The sequence below is a fragment of the Anser anser genome, assembly GCF_964211835.1.
Source record: "Anser anser genome assembly, chromosome: 16".
Lineage (NCBI taxonomy): Eukaryota > Metazoa > Chordata > Aves > Anseriformes > Anatidae > Anser > Anser anser.
This window is the reverse complement of record NC_139737.1, coordinates 10,853,543-10,868,967: the sequence shown is the minus strand read 5'-3', so window position 1 is coordinate 10,868,967 and position 15,425 is coordinate 10,853,543. Positions and strand designations below refer to the sequence as shown.

General features: G+C 38.4%; 1 protein-coding gene and 1 long non-coding RNA gene across 5 annotated transcripts in view; one reads left to right on the top strand and one right to left on the bottom strand.

Moving 5' to 3' along the window:
* Positions 1–1,336: 1,336 nt before the first annotated feature.
* LOC310882459 lies at positions 1,337–10,171 on the bottom strand. Of its 2 annotated transcripts, none has more exons than XR_014572980.1 (3): positions 8,810–10,171; positions 8,024–8,204; positions 1,337–4,636 (listed from the first exon to the last, which is right to left on the bottom strand). It is a non-coding gene; the product is annotated as an uncharacterized lncRNA (long non-coding RNA). The 2 variants fall into 2 exon arrangements; XR_014572981.1 differs by having other exon boundaries at positions 8,024–8,201.
* Positions 10,172–10,321: 150 nt separating this feature from the next.
* The window catches only part of ASIP (agouti signaling protein), an 85,423-nt gene continuing 80,319 nt past the window's right edge, over positions 10,322–15,425 (top strand). Inside the window, exons 1-2 of one of the 3 annotated variants that reach the window (XM_083801216.1) lie at positions 10,322–10,883; positions 12,207–12,327. The gene's annotated coding sequence lies outside the window, so the exon portion shown is untranslated. Of the gene's footprint in view, positions 12,328–15,425 lie in introns of all 3 variants that reach the window. The other 2 variants (XM_083801215.1, XM_083801214.1) reach the window with 2 other exon arrangements.

Here is a 15,425-nt window from a genome sequence, read left to right as displayed (position 1 = left end):
CTTCACAGAGAAGATGGTAAAGCATTGTAATGGGATGCCCAGGGTGATCATGGTTGAGTCCCCACCCCTGAAGGTATTTAAGAGACATGTAGATATGGCACTAAGGGACGTAATTTAGTGAGGGGACTTGGTTGGTCATGCAGATGGTTGCACTCAATGATTTTGAAGATATTTTCCAACCCAAATGATTCTATGATTTTTTTAATTTTTTTTTTATTTTTAAATTTTATTTATATATATATATATATTTTTTTTTTTACAACTGCTGGGTCAGAAGCAGCTGCACAGCACTGGCTGGGCTTTCCTGGTCACTAATGGCTAAGTTGGTTGCCTGACCTTGGAGAGGATGCTATTTAATACATTTTTTTTTTTTTTAAAGGACTTAGTTGCTGGGCCAAAGCTTTTAATTGTTTTGGATCAGCTAAGCAATAAAGTGTTTCTCTGAATGTCTGAATATTTGGCATATCAGAAGATACCAGCTATAGGCGATATTTTCACATTCTTGCTTGTTCTTTCCTCTTCTGTTTTCACAGTAACCTAATAATAACCAGTGTTCCAGGATTCATTCATGTAAATGCTTCCAGCTCCTCAAAACAGAAATGAAACTCTTTAGATCTCATTTTTCTGTATTTTTTTTTTTCTTTTAAGAGTTCTTACTAACCCCTTCTGCACCCTACTTTACTTCTTTCAGCATCCAACATGGAATATATCGCAACAGCAAGGACCTAAGCAGTTTGGAGGGGAAAGTCTATTCCAAATTTGTTATACATGATATAGCTTCTTATACTCTCTGGTGTAATGTCTGCCTTTCCATTGTATCATGACACTGTAGGGGATCAGAAACAGCTTGTGAACAATTGCTGCAATGGTTCACAAGCTGGATCCAAGCCCACAGCATCTGTGGGCTCTGCTGCCTGCCACTTTTCTGCAGAACTGTTGTGTGGCCATTTGATCCCTGGTCCTTAATTTGAGAAATTGATTATTCCTGCTCCACATCAAGCATCCTCCACACAGCTATACTCTTTCACAGGAAGCCATTGTCAGAGCTTCCCCCCCCCCCCCTTTTTTTTTCCAGTAGTTTTACAGCTTAGTAGTTTCATTCAAAAATTGTTTCTCCATGCTCACACAAGTGTCATGTTTCTTAAGCCAACACACAAAACGTGCTGCTTCAGAATAGCCACGGGGGTTGTTTTTTTTTTTTTTTTTTTTGTCTTGTCAGCAGCTTGTTTGATGGTTGGAGAAACCAGTAGAAACATTACTCTCCCGCTCATCCTCTTTTTTCCTTTTGATGGTTAGGTGCTACACTTGCTGATTACATTCAGTCTTCTTCCTCAAATTCACATTGAAGTGAAATACATCAAGCCCACCTGATGTGAAAATCTTGAAATGAGCTAACCTCTGTACTAAGCCAGTGCAACATTAACATTTTTCCCCTGCTTACAACCCCCTGGAGGTCTTTCTAGACCAGAAAAATGGGAAATGGTAATAAAACAGCATTAGGTTAAAGTCACAAAAATACCTCTTACCAGCTGGAAAGGATATCTTGGCTAGGTCAAGAACATTTAGAAGTGGTGGTTCTCAGACATGTTTTAATGTCAAATACCACTATGGGTACTCATGTGCATCAGCAGAGGATAACAATTTTCAGCCCAGATGAGCTGTTGACAGCCTCCATACATTTCGTGAGTCCTTTGACAAGTCCGTCCCCAGAATAACAGCAACCTGCCCCATCTAAAACACAAAAACTCTCTTGAACATCACCAGGTAATTGCACCACCATCCTAGCCTCAGCAACAAGTTTGCCAGTTCCAGGCTTAGCTGTTGACATAGACCTGCCTTTAGTGAAGAACTAAGGTAGACTTTCATGCAGGTTATCTTTTGATGTGCAAGTTCTGAAAACCACAGGGTATGACATGCTGGTCACGCTATACCTGCATAACAAGGCAATCTCTGCACTCAGTGCTGCAGGGCTTGTTCCAGAATGAACACCCGGCTATTAAATTCTGCATTGGTTATCTCCTCTGCCACATACATTCATTCTGGTCTCACTGGCAGAACACGCTATGTCAGCACTTCTTCCACTCTGTCTTACAAGTTGGATCTCTCCCCTTTCTCTCTAAGGGGATGTGTAGCAACCAACAGGGCCTGTTGGTTTCTGGCAATTACATTAACTGATATAGAAGCTAAAAATGCACTCCTACAGATGCTGGGAAAGGCCAGCCAAGTTCTTCCACATTATACTGTGACTGAACATATTGATCAACCAAGAATCAATCAATACAGCAAAACTTAGAACAGAGGTATAGCCTAATATAGTACCAGCTACAGCCCAGAGTGACCTATACCTACTGAGGCCAAGCAAGCCAACAGTTTCCTCTGTGGTAGAGACAAATGCCAAGCACAGACACCTAACTCCAGGAGTGGTGAACACAGCCGGCTCCAATAATTTCCAGGTCACAGGTCAACATCTGCTATTCTTTTGCCTCCATCTGGTGTACAGATGGAGATAGCTGTGTCTGCGCTTGGGAGGGCCTGAGAGCTCTATCTCCAAGTTCAAAGGCAGCCTTGCAAAAAGTGTCACTTGCAACTTTTATTTGAAACAGCTTCATCCTTAGAAGAACAGCAAAGCAGTATGGACAATATTAGCACTAACAGACCTGGACCAGTAGGACTGATCATTTGCACATACACATTGAGTTGCTTTATGCCATGCTGTCTTAAAAAGAAAAAAAAAAGCTACACCACATGAGGTTTTTATTATTTTTTTAAAAAAATCATTAAAAAATGAGACAAATAACATAATTCACTTCTGCCTATCCAGCAATCAAGTAGCTTAGACCCAACAGCAGTATTTAGGCTTCCAGCTTAGACACTTTTACCAACCCCCGGCTGGGCTCTCTGTGTAGTCAGGTGAGAGCAGCTTCTCCATGGCAGCCCTTTTTCCATTCTCTGTTTAGAGCAAATCCATGCTTTGCAGCCTCCAGATATCTAAGCCTAATTAAAAAAAAAAAAAAAAGAGTCTCCCTGATCAAACTTAATGCAATTTGTATCTGATGCAATTTCAGAGAGCATTCTCAAACACCTAATTAAGTTACTTACAGTGCTTGTATTGGAGACCCTAGGACACTGCTTATCCATTCCTGTTTAACTGCTACATCCTTTGTACAGTTGCTGATTTCCATTTGGCCATTCTTTATGTATGGCCTGCATGCTTTCTTTCTAGACATGCAGTTTTGCATCTGGTTTTACTAAGTCAGATTTATTGGTTGAATGGGCACAGGTTTTCATGCAATCCTGATTTGTGACATTTCCCTATTTCCTTCAGCTTTTTGTCTTTGCAAGACATCCTGGTGAGCTGCATGGAGTTTATGGACAGAGCTGATCCCAATGCCCATCAGCACAATCAAAGGAACACTTCAGATAATTTACTATTGCAAAACACCCAGTCTGAGAATAAGACACATCACTGCCAAGAAGCCCCAGGCTGCCATGCTGGACCATACTGTTGCATCTAAACATTCCTTTACCATGTCCATTCAAGTTCCCACTTGTACTCCTGCTAGTCCCCAGCAGGAATGCAGTCACTGAACATTCAACAGCCCCTGGAGGAAGATAGTCAAGGATAAGTTGGTTTGCTCTCCACTTAATTTGCCCCTCTCCACACACATGTACTGTCAAAACTCATCTTTTTTTGCAGTTTTGATGCAAAGTTTTGATTCAAGTCCAGCATCCAAGCCAAAGAAACATCCTTGTCAGGATACAAAGATGATTTGCTCATCACAACTGTTGCTTTGGTTCACATGGCTGACAGCTTTGTTTCTGAATCTGATCTAGAGACAGTGGCTCTGTTCCCATCTTGGAACAATACAGCTGTGTGTCCATGGGCAAGGAAAAAATCTAGCCAGTGAGGAAGAAATCCTGTGGACACAGTGCATGGAACTGGGCCCCTGAACCTGTTTTGTATCTGGCTTTAGTAAAATAAAGTATACATCTAGAGCCTGTTCCTGCCATAGGAAAGCACAATCTTGCCTCTTATCAACAGGGATTAAGGAATTTGTCAAACCACATTCCTGGTTGCATGTAGTTCACAGAGGTGTCATGATACAGTCAAACAGGAGCACAAGGGGCTGTAGTTTACAGTTCCAAAATATGGAGCCTGAATTTTGACCCTGGAAGCACACGTGAAAAGATAACTCACCCCCTCCGGCTGCAACCCAAGCAGCTGTGGGTAAATGGTTACTTAGCATCATGGCCAGAGCTGGCAGACCCACACAGAAGGGCTTTGTCTGAGGATCAGCCAGTATATCTCATCTTCGCTCTTTTGAGGAGACTTTGACCCCAAGGAGAATGCACTGTTTACACTGTTTTTTTCTCTAAGGGCAAGAGATGTTCTCTAGTGCTTGGAAGAACAGAGTAAATGCGGAAGTCTGAGTTATGCAAGGTATTCTCCCAGATTACTGTTCTTCTACACTACAGAAAAAAGTTAATAGAAGTCCAAAGTCAGGCACAGAATGAAGCCCTAGCCCTACTGAAGTCACACTTGCCATCATTTCCCAAGTACGCTTTCTGTACAATTTCTTCCTTTCTTCTGTTCTCCTTAATACCAACACAGCTTGGCGTCTAGTTATAAAACTACCTAAAATTAGAACAAAACCAAATGTTAGTACTGAGGGTGGGCTGCTCCCCTCCCTCCCTCATGTAGGCATGACAGTTACCTTGCTCCCTACCTTCCCCCTCTATGCTATCAAGAACACAAGTAAGATGCTCCAGCAGCAGCAACCAGAAAATTAAAAATTGATTCTGGAACAAGCAGAGTTGTGAAATATTTCTTCTCATGCTGAAATCCCCACAGATTTCCAAGCATCTTTCAGCAAATAGATGTTTCAAGGCACCTTCCATGTAGAAAGGCTTAAGCTGCATCTAATCAAGCCTGACTACTTTGGATTTAAATTCTCCAGACAGAAATTGTTACTAGACAAAAGTACCAAATTTTAAAATAAAAGTTTGTTTGTTTTCCCTTGGCCCGAGTGACTACTTCATCTTTCTTTACTTAACTACTTTTTGTCAGGTAGAAGTGTCTCAGGACAGTTACCAGCCACCATAGATATTCACATTTTTCCTTTGAAACAGATAGCAGAAAAGCTCCTGGACTTATAATCAAAGATTATCAATAAAAAGCTGAAGACTCTCAAAACATCTGTATGAAACATAGAACATATAAAATATAGTAATTTCATTGGGCAACGTTCAACATAAGCACATTTACACCTCCTGAAAACGGTCTGAATCTCACTCGGTGGAGAGGTTTTGACAGTGGTCAAAAGTTTTGGCCCACATACTATATTTGGAGAACTTCTACTGCAGGGAAAACTATTAGAGTTTATCATTAACTCATCTGAAAGGGTAAGAATAGATGTCCATTAAATCTATAGATTATATTTTTTGCTAATAGCAAGTTGATAAAATTCTATTAATTAACAGTTTTCAATAAGTACTTTTTCTCCATCAACACTGATTCAGAACAGCAAATCCACAGGCATAGTTACTAATTAGGAGTCAAACTAAAAGTTTGTTTTAATAATTGCTTTTATACTTCTTTTACCATACTACCTCAGTATTATGAATTTTAGTTCATCATTCTACAGTTACTGGAAGTCAAAATATTTATCTTTCAGTAACCACGGTCTCTCCAATTAGTAATTTAAGACTGGAATTTGGGCATGTAATCTTGGAAAGTCTGAATTATCTTAAACTTTTATCTTAATGCTTATGTTCTGGATGGAGTTGCATTCCTATGTTAACATATCCATCTTCTTTATCTATTTTCACATAGCTGCAAAAGTTCTTTTTATGATGTAGCCTCAATAAATGTCTTGAAGTTATTTTACAGCAGCCTCCAAGGGTACATTTTGACTTCAGTGGATCCTGCTCCAACACAGATGTTCTGCAGAGAGGAGGGTACAGCAGCCTCATCCTTACAGTGAGGCAGGCCATAGGGAAGCACTCACGGAGAGCAGGGATACCCATCTGTGGATCTGGGGGCCATGCACTGAACAGACAACTGCTGCAGGTTGCCCTGAGAGCTGGGCCTGTTTAGCCTGGAAAAGAGAAGACTGAGGGAAGACCTCATCAATGTGTATAAATATCCGAGGGGAGGGTGTCGAGAGGATGGAGCCCATCTCTTTTCAGTTGTGCCCAGCGACAGGATGAGAGGCAATGGGTACAAACTGAAGCACAGGAGGTTCCGGCTCAATACGAGGGGGCACTTCTGTACTGGGAGGGTGGCAGAGCACTGGGACAGGCTGCCCAGAGAGGCTGTGCAGTCTCCTTCCCTGGAGATATTCAAACCCTGCCTGGATGCCATCCTGCGCAGTGTGCTCTAGGTGATCCTGCCTGGCAGGGGGGTTGGACTGGATGATCTTCAGAGGTCCCTTCCCACCTCGGCCGTTCTGGGGTATATCCTAGGTCCTCACTCCTCATTCCTGCACCAGTTGCAGAATTCAATGGCAACTGCAGGTCATTCAAATCTTCCTTTGCCAAATTTCTAAATTCCTCTTACATATCCTGCAGTATAAACATCTTGTGCTATTTTGTTTTAAACTACTATGTCCAAACAGGCTTTGAAAAGAAAGCAGAACCAGTATTTTGACATGCTCCTTGTTTCTGGAGCAGTCTGGAAGAGACTCATGTTTTCACAAGATCTCTCAGTAACCAGAAGACTTTAACTCTCCTTTACATCCTCTAAGTCTGCTCCTTCTTTTTAACTACACCACTGAAAGACCAAAGATGAGAACCAATAATTCTGGTATTCACATTGCACACAAAGGATTTATTTATTATTTTTTTTTATGTACAGACAAGGTTATTTTAAATAACATTTGTGATGAATTAAGTGGAGACAGATTCTTATTGGCTGTCTCCCAGAAGACCTCTATTGCTTCAAAGTTTGCCAAACTACGGAAAATAATAAGCCTAACAAAGAGACTTTGTATTGTCCTCCTTTATATTGTCGTAGGAACGCAAGGATTTATGAGGACGTCCATCCTGATCTGGCTTTGAGTCTTGGCAAATAGAAGATATTACTGACTTCCAAAAATTGCATGCTTTTTGAGGGGCACTGCTGCAGGGGTGAGCATCGAAGAGACTTCGAAGTGGCTGTCATGTTCACAGCATCAGAAAGCAACAATTGTTGCAGCTTTCCTACAGCATGTCTATGCTATGATTATTACTTTGCTGGTCACTAAACATCGGTCTCTGGCATTTGTTGCTTCTATTAACTAGTATTCGATATATTGCCTATCTGAATTTGAGTAAACATTATATGGATTTCCTTCAGACTTAGCTTGACTTGTAGAACACGCTGAAATTTAAATGTTGTAGCTGAAGATACACAGAATGTACTGTAATATATTCATTTTTAAAAGCTGAACACAAAAATATGTGAATTCCTAATTACATGGCAAACAACTAAATATCATAATTAAAGAGCATTTTATGACTATAAATATAATGGGGTAGAGCCAAGCTTAATAATTTAATTATGTAAAAATTTACTTTATGAAAGAACTTCATCCCTGTAAGCCTCATATTGTATTTCACCTCCATGTTCTTTAACTACCACAATTGTTTCCCTTCAGGTTTAAGTCAGATCAATTGACATTTATCTGTCCATACAATGTGCTTCCTCCTTATTTAGGGTACCTTCTGCCTGGGCTGCAATTCTACTCTAGTCTGGGATTGAGAGTATTCTTTCTCTTACCATTCATCTTTGCTTTCTTCTATTTATTTATTTTTCCAATCCATACTTTAACCCTCTTATCATATCTGCTTTTGCTTATCAGCCACAGTGGAAACCCAAAAGTATTCATTCAGTTCTCAGGCCATATCCAAGTTACCTCCCATAGTTCTTTAACATCAATACTTTCTTGCCTTCAGCCCTTTCATTTTAAATAATCAAGCAATCTTTTTCTCATATAGAAGATGAGATTATTTATAAGCTTTCTTTAGGCAACACTGCACCTACCCACTGCATACAGATGCTGGCAGTTTGAGTCATGATGGCCATGCTCCTGAACAGCTCTTCACCCAGGCCTCCTCTTCTTCCATGCAGAGGAGGGAATGACCCTGCCAGCACTTATCTACCTCAGGCAGGCAATACGATTCCTTGAAATCACAGTTAGAGGTGGTTTGGACCAGAAGACCTGCTGGTGACATTACACCTTGTGAGCTCAGCCCCGGTGACTGGTACCAAGCCAGCAAAGAAGCAGTGTCAGACAGCTTGGAGCCCATGGTACCTTCAATTACTGCAGCTGCTTTTGTAGCAAGCCTGACTGCTGCTTCTGAACTGCACTGTCATATTTGTTGAAATATTACATTTTAATCTATTGCTCAACTTACAGTAACAAAGCAAAATAAAGATGAATCATGCATGCTTTCAAGAGAAGGAGCTTCAAAATGACTGAAACATAAGACATCTAAGCCATCTTCTGCTACAGCTGCCATCCTGCCATTTAGTTCCATATTCACATCAGAAAGCAACAACAATGGGACTGTCCTGGGGCAAGGACAAGCCAAAAGGCCATGAGCACAGCGCAAGCCCTCACCAGCAAGGCACAGTACCACAGAATCTAACAGAACAGCTAACAGAGAATTTAACAGAGGTACGCATCGCTAACTGGAGCTATCAATAATCCAAGACAAGGCCAGCAATGAAGCAGGCCCAGGGTCAACCCGGGGGTCCAGTCAGGAGCAAAAGGAAGCAGGACTACACATGTCTGAAACCCCCCCAGGAGATATGTATGGGTACAACCTGCCTCCAAGGTGGGGTGGAGGTGTCTATCCAGCAGACCAGCTGCCTGCAGCATGCTTTCAAGGCCCATGCAGGAGAGCAGCCGTCTTTCAACACAGCTCAAGCAAATACTGAAAAAACCGCCTTGAGCTTAAATGGGACTCAGGGGCTCATGCGGAGGGCACATGGGTGGGAGCCTCAGGTGAGCCTGGGTAGGGCCTAAATTAAGACCTATTAGTGCAGCCAGGGCCCTGACATTATGCATCTGTGCTCAAGGTGTGAAGCCCACAGACAACTTTTGCTGCTACAAACCCCTCCTTCAGTGTAGGCACGTGCTAATATTCTCTGTGCTATTTTTGCTTAGCAAAGACTATAGGTTCAGTCTGGCTCCAGAGCTATTAAAACTGTAACGAGATAGCATCACTATATCACTATCAAATTCCCATAATTAGGTCTAAATCTGCAGAATCCCTACTTTCCCATCTGCTCATACCATATACAAAGGAAACATACAGCAGCTGCAATGGCACAGCCAAGGATTCCCAACTGCCAGCTGGAAGACTAGTGCTGAGGCTAGCTATAATCCGGTTCCTTGATAGACTCCGCACACATACCTGGGACTAGCATTTTTGGAGGTATTATTAGTCTCCTTGGAGAAACAAGGAAGAATAGGGCACAGATTTATCCATAGAAAATTTTGATGAATTTTTATTTTTAAAAGGGGAAAAGTAGGACAGGGAGAGAAGTGCAAAATAGTCTTGGAAATAATACTGCAAGAGAAAATGATGTGACTTTAGCGGTATGCAGGGAGAGGGGCAGGGCAGGGGGACACATGAAAAAAGAACAGGCAGCTGCTCCAGTTACAGCCTTCCCATTATAGTTCCTTGCCCTGAGCTCCCAGCATTTGCACCCAAGACTAGAACAGTTCAATTTCTTGCTTTTGATGTCCATGGATGGGATTGCTTGTCTTAAGCTAAAAATGAGTTGCTTGCAAACATAGAGATGGTCTGAGAATATACATTGCATAAACTGGCATCATGACATTGATCTTAGCAAAATTAGCTACATAAAAGAAAATAAAATCCCTAGTGTACACAAAAAAACTTGAGGAAAACATGGGTGACTTTTTTCATTGTGTCAGATTTCACAAATAAGTGAATATAAATTCATAATTCCTAAATAAATCTCAGCAGGTCATGGTTTCTACACTTTTGAATAAAATGGGATCTGCTTGAAATAATGATGAAGGAGGAAGGAAAAGATAAAGAGCCACGTTCTTATGGTTTTAAGTAACCTAGTCCTTCATTTTCTTTCAATTTTTTCTAAAAACCCTCCCATTTATCAATTCCACTTCCACATGGCCTATCAATGACATGCTTCCTGTGTTATTCTTGTAATTAATCTGTAATGTACTTTCCAGCATTGGTGGAATTTAATGTTACCTTTGTCATTATATGACTTTACGAAAAAATGAGACAAAACAGAGATAGTTTTGTACAGTGTTCTGAATATTTATTTCCAGTTTAAGGCAGCAGACTAATGAAAGCGCAACATAAGCAATATTTGAGAAAGGAAAAGGTAGTGCCTCTAAAAAGAAGGATTTCTGAAGAAAGCTGCTTTCCAGAAATACAGAAGTTATGTCAGCCACTGGACAAACTGGTGTATTAGTGAGAATAAAAGGACATTGATAGCTTGGTAGTCCATGACAGGAGTCAGGGAAGCAATTCAAGCAGAAGCACAACTGATTGTAAAATGAATGTACTTCCATTGCAAAACTTCATCTCAGAGCAAAGGGACGTAGTAGATAGTTTAAAAAGAGGCTTACGATGATGTGTTACAGTCCTACATCTCAGAGTAGGTAATAGGTAACAAAAAGAAGCCAATGGGTTTTATGTCTCAGGTCTTATTGAAAAATGCAAAGTGTATACACTCAAAGTGTAGCCTCAAAGTATTAGCGAGCTGGGACAGAAGATATCTCATAAGCTCCAGATGTCTTCCAAAAGAAAACAAGGACAAAAATTTCATATCTATCAATTTTAGACTTGTGAAAGAGGAAAACACCCACAAACAAACACATTGGCATAATTATGATAAGGTAAATAAGGAATGAATCAGGAATAAAATATGAATAAAACGAGAATTAAATTAGAAGAGTGGAGCAGCAATTTGGCACTGCAAACATGTTAAAAACAATTGTATTTCACCTATGCTTAAAGAGTGTATTTTAAAATCCTTGAAATGGGCTTGGTATGGATCTGAGATACAGTTCTGGCAAGTACTTCTGAGGATATTGTGGACAGATTGCCAGATAATATATTTTACAGCTCTTCTGTTCTCATTATTCTATTAATTCTCAGCTTCACTGCCTTTCAGGTCTTCTGCACTGTGATGACAAAGAATGATTTAGTCCTAACTGGCATCAGCAATGCTACTAATTTATTCCATATTTACTGTAGCTTTAGAAAAGTTTTGAGGGAAAAACAACAACAACAACAACAACAACAACAACAAAACAAACAAAAAAAACTTTTTATCTACAGTATTATAAGGTGAGAAGAAATATGTTCCAAAAGGCAAGACTCTGGTCTGCAAGTTGCAAGATGTCCTTAATTTATTAGTAATTTGCAAAAACTGCATAAGAAAAAGACTATATTAATGCAAGTTTTAACTTGAAAATGGCAAAAACAGCTAGTCCTTGAGCTCAGGTCAAAGAGCTGAAAGAAAAGGCCTGCAAAAATTAGTTATGCCCCTTTGACATGAACGCTAGACCTCCTGTATTTTTACAAAACCAGATTCAATTTGAAGGAGACTGATGCAGACTGAACAACTGAACCCGTAAAAATACATGGGTTTGTTGCCTGATAACTGCAGGACTAGACCCTGAAGCAGGTGAGAAAAGGAAAAAATACACACACACAAACAAAAAATAAAAAATAAAAAATAAAAAATAAAAAATAAAAATACAAACAGACATAAAGCTCTGAAATATCACGTCAGCCAGGTTATTATCAGGTATCGTAAAGAATGCTGTCTTTCTGCTCCAAAAAAAACAAACAAAAATTGACTGATTTTGTAAAGAGTAAATCTGTACCTTGATTTTCAAGGGATGGGAAATGAATCAAACTGACCTATGAATTTCACTGAAAATTAGAACCAGGAAAGAGATCCTAAACTATACTGCAATCATTGACTACATCTGGAAAAGAAAAAAAAAAAAACATACTAAGATGACTGTACACTGGTGTATTTCCTTCTCAGATGAGTTACATTTTAGAGGTAGCAATAAAAGCTTCTCAGACAGGGGATCAGAAAACCGATGGATTTGTGGTGCAGGCAGTATTTTTGTCCTTTGTTGACTGTTTTGGGGTTGACTCTTTTTTTCTTTCTTATGTTTGCATGCGTGTGCATTTTATGGAAGATGGTGCCAGATTTCCTCCTGTCTGAGAGGCTATAGCTTCTTAAAAGTGAAGGCTGTTCCAGTTACACCAGAGAGAATCCGGAGTCTTTGAGTTGAATGATTGGATCTGCTCTCTTCTCAGGTAGGAACAGAGCCTGTTGACTGTATTTCTCAAGTGTGTAACAAATCTTATTCCTATTCTTTCCTGTTCCTAAGAGTCCATTTATCTCAAAATCCTTTAGAGATATTGCAGGTTTTAGCGGAAGATGGAATCTCTTGTTTGTTCAGGAAATTGTTTTGTGCTGTTCTGTATGTTTTCTTTTTCAGCCCCAAATGTATGAAGACTTTTGGGAGAGGCTAATGGTTATTGTGTGATTAGAAGATAGCCAATTCATGCGTATCATTTGTGAAGGCAACATTTTGAGTTAAAACTGACTATTTTAATGGCTAACTGATCTTTTGAATGAGTTGCTGATAGCATCTATCATTTATGGCGACTAGAACATTAACTTGTTTTGCAGATAGAAAACCATCAGCTTTGCTATTTAGCTAAGCCTATAAACAGAGGTGCCAGAAATCACCTTATATTTTGAGTTGCTGATGAAAACACTAAGTTTTTTTTTCCTTTCAATACCTGTGAATCTACTTGTACGTAAAGAAACTCAGAAAACATTCAAAAAGTATTTAAATGTACTGATCATTGGGTATGACAGTGTGTACCTACAGGGTTCAATATGACAGTTTCTGTTTGGAAGGAATTTATTTTTCTCGAATTCTTTTCCAACAAGCACAATCTAAATTATCTTAGATTATTAATGAATCAGATTTGAATGTGATTATTATTGGTAACATAAAGCAGAAGATAAATAAATTTCTATGATATGCATATGCAGCCACACAAAATTCCAGTTGATGCTGCACTGATACTCAATACATTTTAATTTGAAATACATGCTTATGTTTTGTAGTATATTTCTACTTTTTTACTTTCTGAATCATTCTCAATTAAGATTTTATTATCCACTTTTAATTCTGAGTAGAATGCACAGAATCTTTTACCGCTTTAAAATACAATGTGCTATTTTTCCGAGACTCTTGGATTTATGGCATTTCTTGAACTACTGAAGTAGCGATAAAGAACAGTGGTTTTCTTCCTATTTTTATACTTACTCTTTAACTCACAGTTTTGTAAGGATACTTGGGAAATGATTTGACCAAATGATCTTTTACTGTGTTATTTTAATTACCAATGAAACCTAAATGTTTCCAACATGCAGTATGTAGGGATCATCTGTTTTATTTATTTCATGTTATAAGTAGATAGTAATAAAACCTAGCTATAACAAAAACAATTGATATTAGATGTGCTAAAGGAACCTTGAAATACAAAAAGGACCTCTTTAAAACTAATGAACGTATTTTTCCATGTTTTGCTTTGTCTTTCTTTTTTCTTAGTTTTCTCAATTAGTATTAATTTGGAATGTATCAAAAGATTAGAGAGGATAATGCAGCTCATTTCTTAAAGTTACTGCGTTTTACAAACTGAACTTCCTTAAAGCCTTCTGCTAAGAAATGTTTCACTTTTCCTGGGAAGATAACTGCAGCAATGACATATGTCCATTTACAAAACTCTTTAGAAATTCTTCTTAAGAACTGCTCGGTGACTTCACATTCTCAGTATATTGCAGGTATCTACGAGGAGATGAAAGTATGTATCCATATCAATAGATTTTTTTTATATTTGGGGGAAAATCCAATGTCTGTCTTTTAAGAGTATTTCAGTAACTGTTTTTCTCTATATGTACCTAGAATGTCTGATGTAGATCCTGCCTAGTCTGAGTCAATTTATTGCATTCCAATGTCATGGAGTTCCATGATGACAGTAGATTGTGAACTAAGTACCCAGTTCCAGATTATTTTAAAATAAGAAGCCCAAGAAGTGCCATCTTGTTAAAACTCTTATTACAGTTCTTTTTAGTCTTAAAAGTATAATAATGCTCAAAGACTGCATATTAAAGTTTCAATTGAAATGTATACTTATAGCAAACTTAATGCGTAATGTTCTTTTCATGACTTTACTAATGTCACAGATATGTGCTAGCTGTGCATTTACAGATAGCTTTGAGTTATTAAAATGGCAAAATTAATTTCAAACATACTATAACAGTTTTAACATTCTGATTTAAATTATTGCTGGAGAGTTCTTAAACAAGAATTAAGGTGCAATTTAAACAGCTTTTCTGTTTCATTTGACATCTATTGAGATGTTTTAAAGTCTATAACTAAGCACAGGTTAATTCTTTCCTGGCTCTCACATAATTAATAGATTTACTCCTTATTTTTTCTTGCTTTCTTTTCCAAAATATAAGTTTTATGTGATTGGCTTAAAGTTGTCTTTCAAAATGCCATATTTCTACCCCTTTAGTATATGAACCTTGCTTTGCACAGTGCATTTCAACAGTCTTCATGTTGAAGAAATGCAAGCTACGAGTTTAAGTCTTTTTCTCAATGTAAAAGTTAAAGTGGTCTTACTGTCCGTTCATGTTCCGTATGCACAAAAGCAGTCTAAGACTTATACAACTGTAGAAAATAACCTTGCTATTTTTGATAAGGTGGAGTCCTTTTTGAAACATGTAGTTGAAATCTGAAACTTTAATTTAGTTTAGGAAAGAAATAAGTACGTATCTGTTTAGAAGGCAAAAGCAGCCTTGCAGGTAAAATTGTACTTGCCTCATTGATTTTTTCAGATTTTCCATAAAGTTGAAGAAACAAAAACTTTACTGATAGAGAAAGCTGTTTCTGCTCATGAAACAAAAACAAACAAATAAACAGAAAATAAATAAATAAATAAATAAAAGTCTAGATTCATATTCATACCAGGAACAAATTTTAACAATGTTGTAGAGCATCTCAAAGCTTAATATATAGTTAAGTACTGACAGAAATGGAGTTCTCACTGTCCTGTCAAAAATATGAACTTCTTACATATCCAAGTCATAAAGGATCTTAAATAACCATTGCTTTTTAATAACCTGAAAATTAAACTCTTACATGTTTACCATAGTCATCTTTCTTAGAGTCATGCTTTCAATCTCCTATGTGGTATAACAGATTGTTATCATATTTGGAAACTTCTAAATCTCATTTTCTACGCAACTGACATCCACAACTCACTCAATGTCTCACTGAAACATGGAGAATCCTCCCTAGTAGGTTGGTGAGGTGAAGAACCTTTCTACA